We start from the raw sequence: 21,667 nt of genomic DNA on the forward strand, positions 1-21,667 counted from the left end.
GAGTGTAAGGGAACATTGAAGTGACATAGGTAAGGTGGGGAGGTATGGCTGGTCATAGAGTGGGTGTGGGGTGGTTGCTTGTGATCATACGTCTTTGGACTCAAAAGTCAAGAACAATGTCTTATAATAGTCTATATCCCATTTTTAGTTTAATTTTCTAAATATATGTGTGGTTGTCTATGTGTGTGCATCTCTTTAAAAATTCTGCAATTTCATCATTTTATGACCCCCATTTGCGAAGTTGAGTATTTATTTCCAAAAATGCGAAACTCCAGGGACAATATTTGAAATCTTCTGTTTTCTTCCCCAATTCGCATTCTACTGTGAAATACTTCGCATCTTCATTCTTACACCCTTCGCATCCCTTCGCATTTATCACCTTCGCATTTTATGACCCCCATTTGCGAAGTTGAGTATTTATTTCCAAAAATGCGAAACTCCAGGGACAATATTTGAAATCTTCTGTTTTCTTCCCCAATTCGCATTCTACTGTGAAATACTTCGCATCTTCATTCTTACACCCTTCGCATCCCTTCGCATTAATCACCTTCGCATTTTATGACCCCCATTTGCGAAGTTGAGTATTTATTTCCAAAAATGCGAAACTCCAGGGACAATATTTGAAATCTTCTGTTTTCTTCCCCAATTCGCATTCTACTGTGAAATACTTCGCATCTTCATTCTTACACCCTTCGCATCCCTTCGCATTAATCACCTTCGCATTTTATGACCCCCATTTGCGAAGTTGAGTATTTATTTCCAAAAATGCGAAACTCCAGGGACAATATTTGAAATCTTCTGTTTTCTTCCCCAATTCGCATTCTACTGTGAAATACTTCGCATCTTCATTCTTACACCCTTCGCATCCCTTCGCATTAATCACCTTCGCATTTTATGACCCCCATTTGCGAAGTTGAGTATTTATTTCCAAAAATGCGAAACTCCAGGGACAATATTTGAAATCTTCTGTTTTCTTCCCCAATTCGCATTCTACTGTGAAATACTTCGCATCTTCATTCTTACACCCTTCGCATCCCTTCGCATTAATCACCTTCGCATTTTATGACCCCCATTTGCGAATATTAACCCAATTGACTTCAAATTGATTCATAGATGCGAACACTCGATTGTTTTACTTTCGCAAAATGAGCATCAACAACTCCACAATCGAGTTTTTAAATTCTTGCAACCAACAATTTCATAGTCCTTGACTTCGCGTTTTTCTTCACGAATCATCCCTCAATCATCAATCCAAATGCGAATCAAAAACTCATATGTTCTTGCTTTATCGATTCATCGACCTAATACACAAGGTTAGTTGAGCTGACCGGTTTGACTCGTTGACTTTATTTGACTTTGAATTGACCAGAATTTGACGGTTGTCACATCATCCCCCCGTTAAAGGGAATTTCGTCCCGAAATTTGCACTTCGAATGGGGATCCAGGAATTTAGAGGAAAGATGGGGATGACTTTTCGTAGTACCAGAATTTGATTATGGCGAGGAATAACTCGCCCGATGTCACATGATTACTACTATGCATGCTTTAATCGATGCTAGATTTATCATATAAAGAAATTTGGGATTTAAATGTCGATGTTAGAAACACGTACTGATATTTGCGGGCAGTTCCGGAGTGGTTTCTCCCTCGGTGATTGCAAACACCCTCCCACCACCACCAGCATCTCTTGTCCTTGGGCATTCCCTTTTAAAGTGTCCTGTTTCTCCACACTCGTAACAGGTTGGGCTTGCTCCAGAGCCGGGTACCTGGCTGATGGGTCGTGCTGGTGCCTTACAGAAACGAGCAGTGTGCCCCTCTCTGTCGCAGTTGTTGCAATGCAACTTTCGGCAAGCTCCAGTGTGATGGAAGTTACACTTGTTGCATTTTGGAAGTGTTCCTGCGTATGGTTTCATGGGAGTTGGTGTGGTGAGGGTTGTGGCAGCATGAACAGCAAGGATCTGTTGCTTCTTAGCGAGGCCTTGGGTTGATTGATCTTTCTTGTTGTCCCAAAACTTTCTTTCGTTGTTCCCTCCTCTTGCTTGGGTATGGGTGGTTGCCATAGTGTCATGGTGGGCATGATGGTCAATGAGTTGTTGTGCTAACTCCTTGGCGCTGTCGAAGGTAGTTGGTCTTGAGGCGAGCACGCTATCTTGAATTTCGGGGGACAATCCCCAGAGGTAACGCTCCAACTTTTTGTCTTCCGGGGTGACCATAGCGGGACAAAGGAGTGCTAGATCACAAAATCGGTTGGTGTAAGTTGTAAGGTCGGAGCCTGCCATTCGGAGATTCCATAGCTCTTGCTCCAGCTTTTGCACTTCACCTCTTGGGCAATATTCCTTCAACATCATCTTCTTTAGGTCCTCCCAACTTAACGAGTTAGCCACTGCAAGCGTAAGCGACTTAACTTTGCCGTTCCACCAAGTGAGAGCTCTTCCGATGAAGGTGAATGTCGCGTACTTGACTTTGCTCGCTTCGGGGCAAGCACAAATCTCAAAGATTGCTTCGGTCCTTTCGAACCATTGAATTAGTGCGAGGACACCCCCTCTTCCATCAAAGGAATCGGGTTTGCCATTTGTGAAGTCCTTGTAAGTGCATTCCCTTGTGCGTCCTGCACTATCCCCGTGGTTAGGGTTTGTGGCTCCAGATCCAGCACCACCAGTGCTATTTGTGCCAATTTGTGACATTGCAGCTACCACGGCTGCTGTCACTGCAGCTTGGAACATTTCAGGATCAAACTGGGGAGGTGGCGTTGGAGGTGGTGGCGCTGTGCTGCCCGAAGGTCTGGGTCTTTTCCTTGGTGGCATCGTTCTGTCATGAGTTTGCAAAAAGGAAAACTGATCAGATGGTAAGCTCCTACTAGTAAGGACAAGTCAGTTGTTATAGAATTTGATTTTTCCTGCATTTTTCTTCGATTTAAGAATTCCTTATATATAATTCATAAAGGAAGTCCATATTAATGAACTTCACGAGTTAGTGGGTTTTGTGGTCTCTCTTAGATTTTTCGCGAGTGTGCTCAAGGCGATTGGTGCGGATCGTATGTATTCTCGTTATTTGCATCAACCTCTGCGATACCATGGAGAGTTGTTCTACCCTGAATCTCGTTTCGGGCAACTCTATAGACTAGGATTGGAAAAATTTTATCTGCTGAGTTTCCTTCGTTTATGTTGTAGAAGCTTCGTTCTCTATTAAACGACATATGTTGGTTTTGTTCTTTGCTCCAGGTTTCCAAGCACTCTACCCAAGGAGGCGTCGGGCCTTGAAAGCCGGCCAAGGGTTGGGATTCGGAACAAGAGTCATCGGGGTTAAGTTCTCCACTTCAGGGTCGGAGTCAGAACCATCAGCATAGTCTTCAGCTTGGTGACCATCTACAGGGGTTGGGTAATCATTCTCTGGCTCCTCTCCGAGCCGTTTGGTATTGTAGTGGTTAGGGTGGTACGGGTCATCGTGTGGATGGAACTCCAGCCATGATATCTTCGCGAGAAATGGGGATATAAGAAATAATTAAGCAAAAGTACTAATTGGCTAATTATACGATGATCTTTATCAGGTACTTCAACAAATTGTTTAGTGCATACTAATTATATGTATTCGGGACAGGATAGACCTTCGAATAAGCGACCCTAACTCTAAATCCCCAATCCAACGAGAACAGGAAGTAGAGCAAAGATTCACAGATTCTAAGTCTATGACGTCCTGGATACATAAAATTTTAATGTATCCACTAAGCAACTATTGACCTATTGATAAAGATCTATTTAGTTCTTGCAGATGTAATTTTTAATAATGCCAAAATACCCCTATGGTATTTCATTGTGGTAGTGTTGGTAAGTTTTTAGACTTGTTGCCACATCACAACCATTCTTGGGCATATGCTAATCACTCCTCGGACCAGCATAGTTGATCAGGCTATGCTATTCCCAAGACTGATCATACATCCCCAGGCTTAACTGTGATATCCAACAATCATTACTTTTGTTTTGTCCTAAAAATAATGCTGACCTTAGTATGTATGCATGCATGTATACTTTTAACAAAAGTTATTTATTCTTAAAGGTATAGTGGTTTTGAAATCTTAAAATCAAAGACCTTAGTCCCAATGCATTTATAGTTTGTATATCTTATGTGGTTCGATATACTTAGTTCACTATAAACAATGCTCTGATACCAATCTGTCACACCCCCAAACCAAGGATGGCGGAAACGTCTGGGGGTGGAGGACTTCATGTAGAGTATCACAACAATGAGTATAATAGTGCTCAAAGTAAAAACAACCACCATAAATATAATTGCAAAAGTTACACCAAAGTAAATGTTTACATCTTTCAAAAGCAATTACATTATGATGACAAAATAATTTGTTGACGGTTTAACGTCCCATCCTCAAAGCGATGAAGTTTTCCTGTTTCACTGACTTCCTGAGAATACAAGTAGTTTTAAAAGTGTCAACACAAAGGTTGGTGAGTTCATAAGAGTTTTGTTTGAAGTAGAAACCGTTTTTCCTTGTAAAATCGATTTAGTTTGATTTCCAGAAAATCCAATATTTTCTTAGTTAAGTATGAATAGAAATAATCCTGCATGATGCATTAATGAACCCTAGAGCAATCCGTAGAGTTCCTCTATAATCGTCCAGCGTATAAAAGTTATATAAGGGTTAACTTAGATAAAACGTTGAATGTAGTGGGTCTGCCCCAGGTCCACAACCCAACGAGGAACAGGAGATGAGGCGGGCACCACCAATTCTAGGCCAATCATGACTAAATTCTTATATGACTCAAACATATACGCTCAGCAACTATAGCTGAAATCTAACAATTCTAAAGGAAATATAGTTTTAATATCATAATAACTTTGTATAGAGACCCGACGTTTTGTATTTGTACCCATAGAGATAAAAGGTGATTTTAAATCGACATAAAACTCATTTAGGTTTTAAAAATAAAATCCCGTAAACTTATGGATTGTTCCCTATGTGAGCCGTTATAATCATACTATGACTATGTGAACCTGCCACGACGTTCTCAGTGTCGCGAAAAATGAAATGACATTTGTCACCCGTAGACCTGCAGGTCCAACTGTAGCTAGCAGAAAGGTGTGGGGTGTCAAACCCAATATAGATCTATATACAAGTATCACGTTCTCCCTCAAGGAGATTCTGATTATAACTACCAGGAATTATATCCCGCACTCGGACGTACGGGGAGATAGAGAGATAGAGAGAAAGAAAAGATAGAGAAACTCACAATATAGGATAACAAGTTTATTGTTCCCTATGTGAGCCGTTATAATCATACTATGACTATGTGAACCTGCCACGACGTTCTCAGTGTCGCGAAAAATGAAATGACATTTGTCACCCGTAGACCTGCAGGTCCAACTGTAGCTAGCAGAAAGGTGTGGGGTGTCAAACCCAATATAGATCTATATACAAGTATCACGTTCTCCCTCAAGGAGATTCTGATTATAACTACCAGGAATTATATCCCGCACTCGGACGTACGGGGAGAGATAGAGAAACTCACAATATAGGATAACAAGTTTACGTTAAATGTTTGTGAATATAAATATTTCTTGTATGAATGTACCCTTTTTGTACGAGTGCGCAGAGTGATGTATCATAAACTATACCTATTATAGTTTATCTAAAATGTATGTAATATGTATGAATCCTTTTATGGAGATGTATTAGTGTTGTAAATATATTCAAACTATACTTTTTATAGTTAAATAATACGTGTTCCAAAATGAATGGATAATATTTAATATGAATGTCTTAGTTTCAGTTCATAATGATAAACTACTAGGAAACACATTCAAACATTAAAACTTATGATTATACACTTTGCTCAACATAATACAAAGTGTTATGATATTTACATGTTGTTGGTAAAATTTAGCAATTCTGCCCTGTTTTGGAAAAATCATAGAAAAATCATACGAAGTCGAAAACTAGATCCGTAAATTCTGAGAGTTCACAAAATGTGTTTAGTTTGCTCATAAATTTTATCTCAATTTATAATGACTTCTAACTTGGGTGAAAAAGTCCAAGATCACAGACTGGTCCGGATTGTTGTTTGAAATGATAGGCAGTTTTGTAAAAATCACCATAAATTGTAGAAAAATCGTATGGAGATGTGCAAGTAGCCATTTTAAAGCTAAAAACTTGATCTATTTGCACCTTGTACAGTTTTGAAAACAAAAATAGTTAAGATGCCCAAAACAGTCTGTGAATGGAGTTGAACTTTTCTGATGAAGGCTGTTAGAAAAATTTAGATACGTTCTTAGTGTTTTAACTTGTATTCCCCCCCTGAAAACTTGAGAAAACATGAAAATGTAGGGGTATGAACTCACCTTGAGTGATTTCAGTAGATAAGTGTTGAAGAAGGAAAGTGTTCAACCTAAGAACACTTGAGGAAACACTTGAAGATTCGAAGATCTAACACAATTATGATGGAGTTTGTGTAAGATATTCATGATTTGAGTAGAATGAAGTGAAATAATCATAAGGAGGATGAATTATACTTACTAAGTGTGGAAGAACACTTGAATCCAGCCTTGGATCTCGAAAATTTGTGTAGAAGAGTTTGAGAGAAAAAGTGATGTTTGTTACTTAGTGGAATGAGAGAAATGAGAGAAAATGAGGAGTGTGGTTGATTGTTCCAGCTCAAAAACGTGGGAGTGAGTGAAATTTGAGTGTAAGGGAACATTGAAGTGACATAGGTAAGGTGGGGAGGTATGGCTGGTCATAGAGTGGGTGTGGGGTGGTTGCTTGTGATCATACGTCTTTGGACTCAAAAGTCAAGAACAATGTCTTATAATAGTCTATATCCCATTTTTAGTTTAATTTTCTAAATATATGTGTGGTTGTCTATGTGTGTGCATCTCTTTAAAAATTCTGCAATTTCATCATTTTATGACCCCCATTTGCGAAGTTGAGTATTTATTTCCAAAAATGCGAAACTCCAGGGACAATATTTGAAATCTTCTGTTTTCTTCCCCAATTCGCATTCTACTGTGAAATACTTCGCATCTTCATTCTTACACCCTTCGCATCCCTTCGCATTTATCACCTTCGCATTTTATGACCCCCATTTGCGAAGTTGAGTATTTATTTCCAAAAATGCGAAACTCCAGGGACAATATTTGAAATCTTCTGTTTTCTTCCCCAATTCGCATTCTACTGTGAAATACTTCGCATCTTCATTCTTACACCCTTCGCATCCCTTCGCATTAATCACCTTCGCATTTTATGACCCCCATTTGCGAAGTTGAGTATTTATTTCCAAAAATGCGAAACTCCAGGGACAATATTTGAAATCTTCTGTTTTCTTCCCCAATTCGCATTCTACTGTGAAATACTTCGCATCTTCATTCTTACACCCTTCGCATCCCTTCGCATTAATCACCTTCGCATTTTATGACCCCCATTTGCGAAGTTGAGTATTTATTTCCAAAAATGCGAAACTCCAGGGACAATATTTGAAATCTTCTGTTTTCTTCCCCAATTCGCATTCTACTGTGAAATACTTCGCATCTTCATTCTTACACCCTTCGCATCCCTTCGCATTAATCACCTTCGCATTTTATGACCCCCATTTGCGAAGTTGAGTATTTATTTCCAAAAATGCGAAACTCCAGGGACAATATTTGAAATCCTGTTTTCTTCCCCAATTCGCATTCTACTGTGAAATACTTCGCATCTTCATTCTTACACCCTTCGCATCCCTTCGCATTAATCACCTTCGCATTTTATGACCCCCATTTGCGAATATTAACCCAATTGACTTCAAATTGATTCATAGATGCGAACACTCGATTGTTTTACTTTCGCAAAATGAGCATCAACAACTCCACAATCGAGTTTTTAAATTCTTGCAACCAACAATTTCATAGTCCTTGACTTCGCGTTTTTCTTCACGAATCATCCCTCAATCATCAATCCAAATGCGAATCAAAAACTCATATGTTCTTGCTTTATCGATTCATCGACCTAATACACAAGGTTAGTTGAGCTGACCGGTTTGACTCGTTGACTTTATTTGACTTTGAATTGACCAGAATTTGACGGTTGTCACAATGATGGTGTAACGGGGTATCCGAGTATGATTCCCTAAAATGTTGGGTTATTATGAGGTTTGGGTTCATCAGACAGCAATTAGAGCATCAAGCGACTATATTTCCAGATGTGAGACCATCAGTTAATTGTCGCTAGGGTCTAACTGAACTAAGGAAAGTGCCTTGTCCACGAATTTTTTTGTCAAAAGTAGAGATGCATAATCTGGGTAGGTGTGTGCACCTATATATGTTGGACCGCGGAGCATGAGATAGTGAACTCAATGTGGTGATGACTTGATGATGAGATTGTAGGGTGATAAGAGAGTGAATGGTTCCGGGTGGGAGTAATCACTTAGGAATGTCAGGGAAAACTGTGGGGTGAGCTCATGGCGAGTGAGAGAGTGTTATAAGACTATGGAGAGTCATAGCATACACGTGTCATTGAGAGAGAGAATATCGTTTGACTGTAGGGGGCCGTAGCATGCATGTGTCAGTGAGAGAGTATCGTATGTCAGAACTAGCAAATTTAGGGTTGAGAATTGTGATTTAAGTACAATAATTCCTCTATGTAACTTTGATGCATTAAACTATTGGAACTTAAAACAACAATGTTATTTGAATACATATGTGCACACACTTAGAACCACGTTGTAATACTCTCTTATAAGACCAAGTGTGTAACAACCCGAAATTTCCATTCGGTCAAACCCTAAAAGTCAACCACTTCGTAGCATAATTCAATGTAATTATTTCTTATTTTTGAGAAATCTAAAATTATTTTGATTATTTTAATATTATTTTTAAGCGAATGGGTGTAAGAAAGTGTCGTCTCGGGTTTTGATTTTTGAAAACCGCAAACACTTCACGTATTAGAAACACCCGACCAAACTTTTATGTTTGGGTCAAAAAATCATCCAAAAATCCGTAAACTCATGCTTATACATGAGTTTACTCCCCATTTGTGTTTACTCCCCATTTATCAAAAGAGTAAACTCCAAAAATATTCTCTCAAGTATCATCCAAGATTTAATTCCAAATCTTCAATCTTGTAAGTGTTTTAACCCTTTCAAGTTAGTAAAACACTTAATCTAGTGTTTGTGCATCTATTCATCCATTCATTTCCGGTTTTTGATTAGTTTCCAAAAACACCAAGAACACAAACTAAGTGTTCTTGGATTTAAAGATCATTTCAAGCTTCCTCTATGTAAGTACTTCTATCCTAGAGTCATTTTAATCTTGTTATACATGTTTATACCAAAGAAAAGTACCAAGAACACCAAGAACAAGGTGTTCACGGTTTTGGGAGGCTCCTAAAACCGTAAACACCCAATATAGTGCCTAAGGGTGCTTTAGGGTGTCTAGATGCTTCACAATGCCTTAGGGACTTGTCTAGATCCATCCTTGATGAGTGTATCACACAAAAAGCACCAAAATCATATATTTTTATGTGCTTACGGTTTGGGGATATCCCAAAACCGTAAACACCCCAAAAAGTGGGTAAATGTCCATTTAAAGTCCCATACTTGGTTCTTATGGCTAAATCTAACCTAGACTAGTGCCATCATTGAACTAAGGACTTGAAAATCCCAAATACCATAAACTTAGGAGTTTAAGGTAGTAAAATCATGAGTTTAAGGTAGTAAACTCATGAGAAATGTTCCTTAGACTATAAACTCCATTTAGGAGTGTTTTGATGCAACACAACACTTCCTAAGGCTAATTCGTGAAGTAGGAATGCTTGGAATAGCCTAGAAGACTTCAAATCACCAAATGGTCAAAAGATTTGGAGTTTACGGTCGTAAACTCAAGAGTTTACGACCATAAACTCAAGGGGTGTTGATCCTTAGAGAGTAAACTCATTTTAAGAGTTACCCTTGAACCCCAAACACACTAGCCTTTCCCTACAACACTTAGATGCAACCCTTGAGACTTTTAACACTTGTATAAAGTGTTTAGCATGTCTTAGAGTGTTTTAACTTTGTTTATTAGTTGTTTAAAGACTAATTATGTATATACATATATCCTTATATGTTATTAGGATCTTTGTGCGTGTCTAAGTCTTCACTTGACACCAAACATTTATCCGATACTTCTTTCCGATCCACTTATCACAGGTGAGTTCATACCCCTTAGATAATGTTTTAAACTACTTTTAAATGTTTTATAGGGGGGATACAAGTAGAATCATGCTAATTATTGTATCAATCACATGTGATTAATAAGTAGAATTATGCTAGTTATTATATCAATCACATGTGATTAATATGCAGCATTCAAATGATTCACTTCACTTTAACCATTCTTACCAAACAGGTTCCTCAAATGATTTTCTTAAATGTTTTATATGCTTAAAAATCCTTATTAAATGGTTCATTACACACTGTATGATCCTATTTCAAACCATTTTACTCCGATCTGTTTTACTCCAAGCTGTTATCAAAACGTTTAACTTCAAACTGCTTTTACTTCGAACTGTTTTACTTCAAACTGTTTTTGCTTGAAACTGTTTTATTGATTGACATCAAGTCAATCTTTTATTAGATAATAATTATGTTCAAAGGTTTTACAAAACTTACTTTATGCTTTTATATTATAAATTGCATGCCTATATATGTATATTTATATGAGTAATGTTTAAAAGACTCAGGAAGGTTATCCACCCTATTTCCTATTCGCGCTTGAGATGTGGTCTGGTGGGATATCGAGTATCCGTCCGAAGGTCGTTTAAATGTTAGTTATATATCATATGTACATATGTAGTCATAAAGGCCCTTCCAGTTCATCCAATGCCCTTGGGTAGCAAGGGTATACATCCATGTTCATACGTACCAATTATATTACTAGTAAGCTACCATATGGGTAGTTTAGGAAGATACTAGAGCTATTACTAGAACACAATACTATACAATGAGTTAGTTCATTCATGAGTCATACTTTCTAGAACATTACAGTACATTACTATACTTGCTAGATAGAGAGCACGTACACTACAGCTATAACATTACTATACTTGCTAGATAGAGAGCACGTACACTACAGCTATAACATTACAGTACATTACTATACTTACTAGATAGAGAGCACGTACACTACAGCTAGAACATTACAATATATTACTATACTTGCTAGATAGAGAGCATGTACACTACAACTAGAACATTACAGTACCTTACCATACTATTACATAGATATGGTCACATGATCACATGTACATGAGTACACTTACAGGAATTACTAGTACATTTTATACGTATAGATTCTATTATATAATCCTCATTCTATTCTTTACCTTGTGATTCAATCACATAATCGACCAGATAGATTGGATTTAATATCCTAGTACCCAAGGATACATTGCGGGACTGACCATTCCTAGAATCTCTATTAGCTACAGAGGTAAAAGCACATCCACGGATGTCAACGGTTGATACCATTACAGGTATACTTTTGGGGACTGACTATTCCTATACCCAGCTGTTAGCAACAGAGTTAAATGTACATCTACGGATGTCTTCAGTTAACATTGTTAGTTGCCCTTGTTCCAAAGGGTAATACTAATGCAGCTTGGTCTTGGTAGAAGACTACATTCAGAACAGTTAGGTCTTGGTAGAAGACTACATTCAGAACAGTTAGGTCTTGGTAGAAGACTACATTCAGAACAGTTAAGTCTTGGTAGAAGACTCCTTTTATTACTAATAGGAATCATAGGGATTTATAGGGTTTTTCAAACGTTTACAGTTGTTTTACAAACCTCTTCATACTCACAGTTCATATACAAATTCTTACATACAAAGACTTATGTACAAATTAAGACACTAAATACTTATGATCTCACCAGCTTTAAAGCTGATACTCGCTTTCAAAATTACTTGTATCCTCAGGTCATCATAGACAGGTACCGATGCAAGGAGAAAGGAAGATGGAGATTCTTCAAGACTCATCTTTCATTTTGATTTATGCTTTAGTGTTTATCAAAATTTGACAGAACACACTTGTATAATAATTCTATTATTAATGCAATGGATGATGTTGTTGCTTGTTTACTACTTTTCATTGTTGTGATACTGTACATGACGTCCTCCGCCCCAGAACGTTTCCGCCATTCTTGGTTTTGGGGTGTGACAAAGTGGATCCAATAGCTAAACAAAAAAAATCAATTTTGGGCCTTTGCCCAAGAGTTCTCGGCCCAAGCACCCTAGGCCGAAAACTCCCTTATTTGGGCCTTATTGGATCGAAAACCCTTTTATTGGACCCAATTAAGTTCAAAAGCCCATACACACTCCAAACCGAAAACCTATTAAGAACATAAGGTGTTTTCGACGACCCTAAAATCGAAAATCCCCCTTGGAAAGCCACTATGGCCGAAAACCTTGTGAGGTTTCAGTTAGGAGTCAAGACAAACAAAAAAAAGAGAAAAATAAATTACAATTTGTGGTCACACCTCACCGCTTTACATCTCTTGAACCATGGAACAACCAAGAAAGGTACACAACTACCCATCATACATCCATGAACATCACCTAATGGACCACCATGCAACAATGCCACTTTTCCTCCTCTTTCCTTAAATTCGGCCGAATTCCCACACACACACACCAAAAATCACTTCCAAATTCATCTTACTCTCCAATCACTCTCTTATTCTCTAAAAATTTCATGTGTGCCATCTTAAAAGGTGTTTCTCTTCAAGAAACACATAAACTTGGTAAGTTTCTTGAAAACCTCAAAGTGTTTTTATACTTCCTTAAGTTAAAACTCCACTTTTACACACACCATTTTCGTGTGTAGCTTCTTAGAACATCAACCTTTTTCGATAAATGTCTGCAAGATCAAGCTAGGCTTGAAATCTTCTTCACTTTCTTCCCTACAACTCATAAAATCTTCAAGGTGAGCTTCGTACCCCCACATTTTCTCATGTTTTTCATGCTTTTCCGCAGGGGGGGGGGGGAATACAAGTCAAGTTTCGTTTAACCATTGGATATTTGCATGCACCTACATGTTTATATAACAATTTTTGCTTATGATATTAAATACCTCATATTAACACACCATAAAATCGTGGTTTACAAGCTTCATGTATGCTTGAATAATTTTATCCTTTGGATAATTGCATGCATCATAGTTATGTGTTGAAAATTGAACAAATTCTTTGGTAATAAGGTTTTATCATGTGTTAAAAATCATGAAGTAAGTGTTGTTAATATTTTTGTTACATAAAAATTTCATGGTCGTGGTTGTTCACTAAAAAATGGCTAAAACATGAGTATGTATGCCCAAGCATGTTTAACTCATGGACATATGCATCTTTTGAACTTTACACAAATATGTAAAGATAATAAATCTTAAAGTTACTATATGTGGTGTTGTAAAAATCATTATTTTCTAGAGTAAAAAAAAAAATAGTTTGTGTTACAAAACTTTCAAACCGGTAATAGAATGTTAAACAAACTACAAAGTTGATCTTTTATTTGACAAGCAACTTTTGTTGTAAAATAGTCTTAATCATGTTGTTATTATTTTGATGGGTTAAAACCCAAGATATTATGCTATTGTTACGACATATGTTACAACTAGACACAAACACAAATGGCTATTTTTATAAAGTGATATAAATAGTTCATCCAAAAAGGTATATAAAACAAATTTATGATAGACTGGTTTCCGTGTCATAAATTTCATGTCATAAAAACTCATACAACATGGATAATAAACTGCATGTGATGAAATCTCGGAACTGCGTGTCATAAAACTCCAGTAATAAATTTACACTAGTAATGTCATTTTAGTTATTCAATAAAGGGAGTCAAAGTTTGCATAAATTCGTTAATGCACTAGTGAGACACTATCTTCACCGTACCTACCTAGTGTACATTCTAAGTTTTGCATTATAACCAGAGTCTCCTGGAGGGAGAGCGATATAGTTGTGTATAGATCTATACGGGGATTGACACCCCCACACCTGAGCTGTTCGCTACAGCTAGATGGGGCCAATATAGGGTGAAAAATATCTTACCGATTCCAACGCCTGAAGAACGTCGTAACAGGTATAACAGTCACATCAAGCATGGTTATAATAATTCACTTAGGGATTAACAATACTATGATGATTTACAAGAAGCTTACACTTCACCGGTTTTATAAAATATAAAACTGCATTTTTCCTCCCGGCACACTATTATTTTTCACTATTGGTCTAGGGTTTAAGACCACATTTTTCATATACAACAGAAAATATTGGATTTTCTGGGAACATACACTTTATAATTACAAACAAAAGAAAACCAAGGACATGCATGCATATATTCAGAGTTCTGGAAACGAGGCTTACGAATCATTTTCATAGAAAATATCGTATTTTCTGGAGATACACCAACCATTTTTAAACAAAGATGTTACAAATATTTTCATACAAATATGCTTATGAAATCACCAACATTCAATGTTGACGATTTTCAAAATGACTTGTACTCTCAGGGAACCAGTAAGCAGGTACCTAAGATTCGGATTTGCTGTATTTCAGAATTTCTTACTTTTCTGTCACTTTTGTGTAATCTATGAACAAATACAATATGTAAATAATGTAAGTTTGTATCTTCAATGTATATCGATTTGGTTGCTATGTTCATTTATATTCAATTGTGATGATATTATACAATGACGCCATCCACCCCCAGACTTTCCGTCGTCCTAGTTCGAAGGTGTGACAGATTGGTTTCAGAGCATTGTTTATAGTGAACTAGTATATCTAAAAATACAAGATATACAACCGAAAATACTATGGGACTAAAACACTCTGACTAAAATTATGCTTTAAATATAATTATTCTATAAAAGTATACCTACATGTGAGTACATTAGTAGTAGAGTCCTAATATGGAAACAAATAAAAGTCTTCAGAGGAGTCGGATATCACGACTAAACTTAGACAGTTATGTAGTAATATCTAGGGTAAATATAGCATAATCAACTATACTTCTTCGAATGTGACCAACATGTGTTTAGGAGTGGTCGAGGTTGTCACACCCCCAAACCTAGACGGTGGAAACATTCGGGGCGGAGGACGTCATATATAGTATGACAACAATTGCATCATAACACAACCATTACATTGAATATATAAGGTATTTACATCTATTTGATACATAATTTGTATACAACAAAAGTATAACAAAAGTATAAAAGACACGACTCAATATGCCCCGTCTTCTCAAAAGCCTGCAGGTGTACCTGTCTACTGATTCCCTTAGATTATAAGTGATTTTGAAAGTGTATCAATGTTTAAGTTGGTGAGTTCATAATAATGTCTTTGTAATGAAAACCTGCCTTTAAAATCTGTGAAAATGTTTGTATGTTTCTCAAGAAAATCCAATATTTTCTTTAATTATAAAAAAAATAGTCTTAGCCCTAAGGCCCAAAATGTAAGTTCATTACTGTGTTCTATAGTGGTATATGAAAATGTTAGTCTGTATACCTGACCACCACTAGATGTATTGCATAGTGAGTTCTGTATGAAAACCCTGGCTAAACCATGTATTTGTATTCCCTGGAATCCTCCAATGTAGTGCGTAGTAGTTTTATTAATTAAAATAAAACTAATGAATAATGAAATCTTGTAAACATATGGTTAGTTTATACTGTTGTGAGTTTCATATAACCATGTTTGATATGAATTATTGACCTCTACGATGTTTTTCAGGCGTCGGAATGGTATGATATTTGTCACCCCAGGCATGTCTGGCTAACTGTAGCGAGTAGTTTAGGTTTGGGATTTTCAGTCTCGAATAGATTTATTCATGAATCTCACTTCTCCCTCTAGGAGACTCTGGTTATACGTGGTAGGATTTAGTCAGCACCCCAAAGGGTAGAATTGAATTAGTGCCTCACAACCTTGTATTAACTAGTTTACGTGTAGTGTTGTAGTGTTCTCTTGTACTTGAAACTTTATGTATACTTTTAGATTAAAAATAATTATACTTAAATAATTATTTAGTGTTGTACTCTTGTGTTCAGAAAATAGTATTGTATGTCATAAACTACATCTATCATAGTTTATATGTTTGTTAATATAATTACTCTAGAATTGATAAAACCATGTGTTGAATCCCAAACTATACCTATTATAGTATGCATGTATGTTATGTATTCGATTCACGTATTGTCCTGAAAACTTTGCAATTATGGTTGTAAGTTGAAAACTTCCCATATGCTTAGCATGTTACAAAAGGAATAAAATATCTAAATATTTTATAAAATGCAATGATCTCTTGGTTGTATCAATTGCATAATTTTTAATCCTATTGAAATCCTTTGTATAAAAACACAAGATTTCTTTGTGTTTGGCCTATATCCCCCTGAAAATGTTAAAAATAGTAAAAGCATAGGGGTATGAACTCATAGTTGATTATGTGCACGTGCTCGAATGCAAAACCGAATCGATGACCCCCGAGTTGGAGTAAGCGGAGTTAACGTATCCTAATGATAATTAAACACATAATTATATTTCAATTAGCAAAACCATTAATTAAACTGTTAGAAAACACTTATTTTTGGGTTAGAAGTGTTAGTGAGACTTGTTTGAAGTGGAAAAAGACGGTTTTCAGCCAAGGTTCTCGGCTTAAGGCTGTTTGCGGCCGTGAACAGGGTTTGCGGCTATGAACTGGTTTGCGACTGTGAATTAGGTGTGCAGTCATGAACTGGGTTTGGAGCCCTTGAAGATCTGAAGGCTATTCTTGGTGTTCTTGAGGAAAAACTTGAAGATTTAAAGGTTTGTTCTTGAAAATATTAATGTTCTTGGGAGGTTCTTAGGAGCAACTTGAGAGAGTTTTTGGGTGAAGAATGTGAAAATGAAGAATATCTCTGGGAAAAACCATTATACTGGTTGGGTTTACGGTCGGGAATGGGTTCTTGGCGGTAAACGGGTTTACGACCTAAGGGTTTACAACCATAAACGCGTGGCTGGACGAGTTTCACTGATTTTTCGAGGGAAATCTTGATTTTTCGAGTGTTTTTGGTTCTCAAAACTTATATAACCCCTAATTATATATTTTAGATTATTTACTAACCCACATGAACTTAATAGAACGAATAAAATTCAAAATTTTATTTAAAAGAAAATGACTTTTGTTGACTAGAAAGTATCCGGTTGTCATATCATCCCCCCGTTAGAGGGAATTTCGTCCTGAAATTCTTTCTAAAATGAATACAATTATGGACTAGGGAAAGAGATGCGAATACTTCTGTTTCATCTAGTCTTTTCACTCCCATGTGAATTTAGGTCTCCGCTTGGCATTCCAACGAACCGTCACTATCGGGATGTGACTTTGCTTCGTTCGTTTAACTTCCTTATCTATGATTCGACTAGCTCTTCCATGAAGTTGAGACTCTCGTTGATCTCGATTTCGTCGAGTGGAATCATAAGAGTCTCGTCGTATAGACACTTCTTAAGATTTGACACGTGGAAGACAGGATAGACACTTTTTATAATGTATGTATTCCTATCCATGATAATTTGTCATAACCATAATCACAAGACAAGGTTAGTGACAAATCCAAACTCATATGGGCTGAACTTGTTCAATCTTAATTTATCTTCACCTGGCAGTACTGGGCCTACCATTTCTTCCTAGGTTGTTAGGAAAACAACTGAGAACTCATAGAACTCACAATCATATTCAACTTTAACTGGAATAGGCACATAAATAAGAAAATGTCAACACGATAGGTTACAAACCTCAAGTCGTGTGCTAGTGATTATCGATAGGTTTACTCTTGATTAGTTCTCCAACCTTTTCAAGATCTTTAACACTCCCACTGACCTCTTGACATATAAGATTCTCTAAGTAAAGAACCATTTCTTGACAAAAAAATATTCAAGAGTTAGTGCAGATTCTTATCAAGACAAATACTTCACACAATTGGTCTTAGTTGGTCTTTGTTTTATCCAAAACATCACAACTTACCAATTTCAAATGTACAAGAGTGTAACAGACGTTTTGAAATCATTTTTTGTAATGAATAAAATTGTTAAATACTATGTGAAATTGAGTGTTGAGTTCTAACAAGATGGTTTTTATTATAAATGAAGTAAAACTTTGTTTAGAATCACTCAGAAAGTATTGGAAGTCATATGAGATTCCAATTAAAAGCCAAATAGTGAAATTTAGCGAAAATATAAAATTTTAAATAAGTAAAATTTTATTATTGAAAGTTGTAAATCATCTCGTTAGAAACTTGTTGGCGAAAACCTCGTCGAAATCTGAGTTATAACGAAGAAGTTATGACCAACCGAAGATCCCCGATAAAACCAACACGACGCCGAATGACGTAAAAAGTGAGTTTTTGATAAACTACTTTTTAGCCTTACTGATCTAAATGAAAGTCGTAGTATTTGTTAAACCGAGAAATTCGATAAAAAGAACGCTAAAATCTGACTTCGTATGAGGAAGTTATGATTTTTCGAAGTTTCAACTTAGCAGTAGACAGCTAAAAACTCGAATTTTAGATTGAGTGATATTTGACCGATACATCCTAAACGAGAATCGAAGGTCTCGTCATTTGTAGTACAACGGTAAAAAGTCTGACGAAAACGGAAGTCGAATGAAGAAGTTATGAATTTTTAACGGATTTTCATGCCCTTGTCTGTTAAAAATAATAATATTAAAAATAAAGTCAAAATTAGCCGACGAAGTCTAAATGAAAGTTGTAGAGCATAATTTTAGCTATACGTGCATATAAAGAACGTCAAAAACGGAGCTCGTATGCGAAAGTTATGGATTTTAGAAGTTCAGGGCTCAAAATCCGAGAAATCTCGCATGAATAGTGCCAGGCCATGTCACCTGGCACGAAGCAGCAATGTATCCGAGACGTGGCCCAACCCGAAACTAGGAATAGATCCATGATTTCTAATCATCTGTTGAAAGGCCAGCAGGGCCGGAGTCAGTGTAGCACGTAGGGGAAAGTGCGTAAGGGAGTTTGTCGCTCCAAGGGTTTAGGCTGCTACAGGTGTGGCAAGGTTCGTTATGTCAGCAAAAGGTGATATGGATTCTTGGGTATATTCAAATCTTTGGAATTTCAGCTCGGTATGGTGTTAAGTACCCATGAATGAAACTCAGATTCTGGTTCCGGCTTATGAGTAGAGCCTGAATCAATCGATGTGTGATCGCGGAAGTTCATCTCCTCGGAGATTACTTGTGGAGTTTGGGAATGGACCTTGGTGGTCTTTTGTTCAACCGAGGAAGGGATTTGGGAGCTTTTGACCATCATCTCGGGGCTTTTTAGACTAGATTCATCGCAGGACAGTTAAGGGTTCATTTAAAACCTAAGGCCTGAGGATTCTTAGAATCCTTCAGGAAGGAGGCACCTATTGTTAGTTCCTATCATCGGGTCCGGAGAGAGTTTTTTTATCGTGTTCTTAAGATGGTCTAGTATCTCTGGAGAAGGTGATCAGTATTCCTCCAGATGATTGCAGGTATGTCATCTTCTACAACTAATAGATGGATGATGGGAATATGAATCACTTTGGAATTGCGAGTGAGTTTGGATTAGTCAGATCCCAGTTCAGTTTTCAGCTAGTGGTTGGGTTATCAAGGATCATATATGCCATCATGTATGCCGAAAAGTCCTTGATGAACCCACATAGGGATGCATCTTGCGGAGTGGGTTCCATGAGTACCGTTATCATTCTGGATCTTTGTAGAGATTTGTGCAGGAGTATTATTTGGGAGATCCTTGGTTGGGAATTAGTGGGATGGTTCTCTAGTGAAGTCAAAGTTTAGTGATTCTATAAATTGTTCATATATGGTCGAATATATCTATGGATGAAATTTAGTTTTCAAGGAACCACTATTGCTATGATAGGATTAGTAGCAAAAAGATGGTGATGTCAGTTGTGGGTGTTAGATGCAGAAGTAGTAGGTCCTTAGATGTTCAAGAGAATTGCATTTCTCGCATGGGTTGTGTTCAGTTAGAGTTTAGTGATATTGAAAGAATGAAAGTGTGAATAAAGATTCATCAGCCAGAGTGAAGATTAGAGCCTCCAGTTGTCAGCATGGGAGGTGGATTGAGGTGTCATACTGGACCAGATTTCAAAAGTACTCATCAAGATTTCTGCGGATGGGCGATCTTAAGGATTAACCGGTAAGTGATCGCTAGTGTTGGTAAACATAGGTTGTCAGCCGTGGATTATTAAAAAGCAAGAAGGATTAGGAATCCTTCAATTCTCATGTACTGTGAAGACTTAGTCTAATCTAAGTTAGGGAGAGATTTTTTTCTGTTCTCCAAATGTGAGTTCTGGTTGTGTGGGGTACAATCACATGGGCACCTTGTCAACCAGAAGGGTATTCTGGTCGATCCGGCCATGATAGAGGCCATGATGCAGTGGGAGATTCCAAGGTCTCCATCTGAGACTCGGAGTTCCATGGGTCTAGCAGGTTATTAACAGAGATTTATGCAGGACTTCTCCGAGACTGCAGTTCCTTTGACCCGACTGACCAAGAAGTCGGTGGTCTTTCGTTGGGGGCCTGAGCAGTAGGCAGCCTTCAAGACTCTCAGACAATAGGTTTCGGGAACTGGGGTAGATCTCCAGTTAGGATTCAAGTTTAGTTGTATGTTAGGTCGAGTGAGTGTTCGACCTAGTATGGAGAGTGTTGTAAGTCTGTGGGTGTAGCCACAGCATTCACTGGAAGCCAGATAGTGTTAGAGTGTTGTAAGTCTGTGGGTGTAGGCATAACATTCACTAGCAGCCAGATAGTGTTAGAGTTTTGTAAGTCTGCGAGTGTAGCCGTAGCATTCAATAGCAGCCAGATAGTGATAGAGTGTTGTAAGTCTGCGGGTGTAGCTGTAGCGTTCACTAGGTTGGTAGATGGTATGAGTGTGTTGTTACGACGTGGAAGGAACAGTAGTACCCACCAGACCGGGTGTAGCAGTGAGGATATGGAAATCCATGGATTGGATTTCAGAGTTACCCATACAGATTAGATCTAGTTGAGCCAGTGATAGGACTATAGGAATGCCACTGCGGTGACGAGATCAAGGAAGTAAGGAATTGCTTAAGGATGTTTATGATATAAGTCTACCGTTGGTCATGTAGCAATCAATTTTAGCCTCGGATTTGGTGATGTCCGGATTTGACGCATGGACCCGATCATTTAAATTAGAAGGCTATTAGAGCCTCAGTGACATGATAACTAGTGGCAACTAGTTCCTGAGAAGGATTTCGTTCAGAAGTTGTGTGAGACGACCATGTGGGAGCCCTTTTAACTTGGCGACCGGGCTGGAACCCTATAAATTCAGATGGATGACGAATGAATTAAGACTAGGAAGGTCTCGATAAATTTTGGGAAGTAGCTATGTAGCAGCATACTGCTTCTGGCAGTTCAATGTTCAAGCAGTTTCAGCATTGGGCAATGTTAGCATTTGTGTTTCAGGTTGCGAGTATGGAAAAAATAGCTAGGTGATTTGGGGAGTGGCAAGTCACTCACAGCGGGAGTATCTAAGCCTTGGCCAAGTATTAGTGGTCTGTAAGGATAATTGGGTCTATGACCCTATTTTACTCAAGCTATCAAAAGTTGAGTAGCCTGTTGAGGAATAAACGGACTAGATTTAATGATAATGATTC

The 21,667-nt window shown here is 37.5% G+C and overlaps 1 long non-coding RNA gene across 1 annotated transcript; it reads right to left on the reverse strand.

Annotated features, from left to right (window-relative positions):
• Positions 1-4,184: 4,184 nt before the first annotated feature.
• LOC145033996 (uncharacterized) lies at positions 4,185-6,688 on the reverse strand. Its single transcript, XR_013677819.1, has 3 exons — positions 6,524-6,688; positions 6,349-6,433; positions 4,185-4,415 (listed from the first exon to the last, which is right to left on the reverse strand). It is a non-coding gene; the product is annotated as an uncharacterized LOC145033996 (long non-coding RNA).
• Between the last annotated feature and the right edge of the window lie 14,979 nt (positions 6,689-21,667).

The sequence above is a fragment of the Lactuca saligna genome, chromosome 3 (genome assembly GCF_052625555.1).
Source record: "Lactuca saligna cultivar CGN05327 chromosome 3, ASM5262555v1, whole genome shotgun sequence".
NCBI classification, from domain to species: Eukaryota; Viridiplantae; Streptophyta; class Magnoliopsida; order Asterales; family Asteraceae; genus Lactuca; species Lactuca saligna.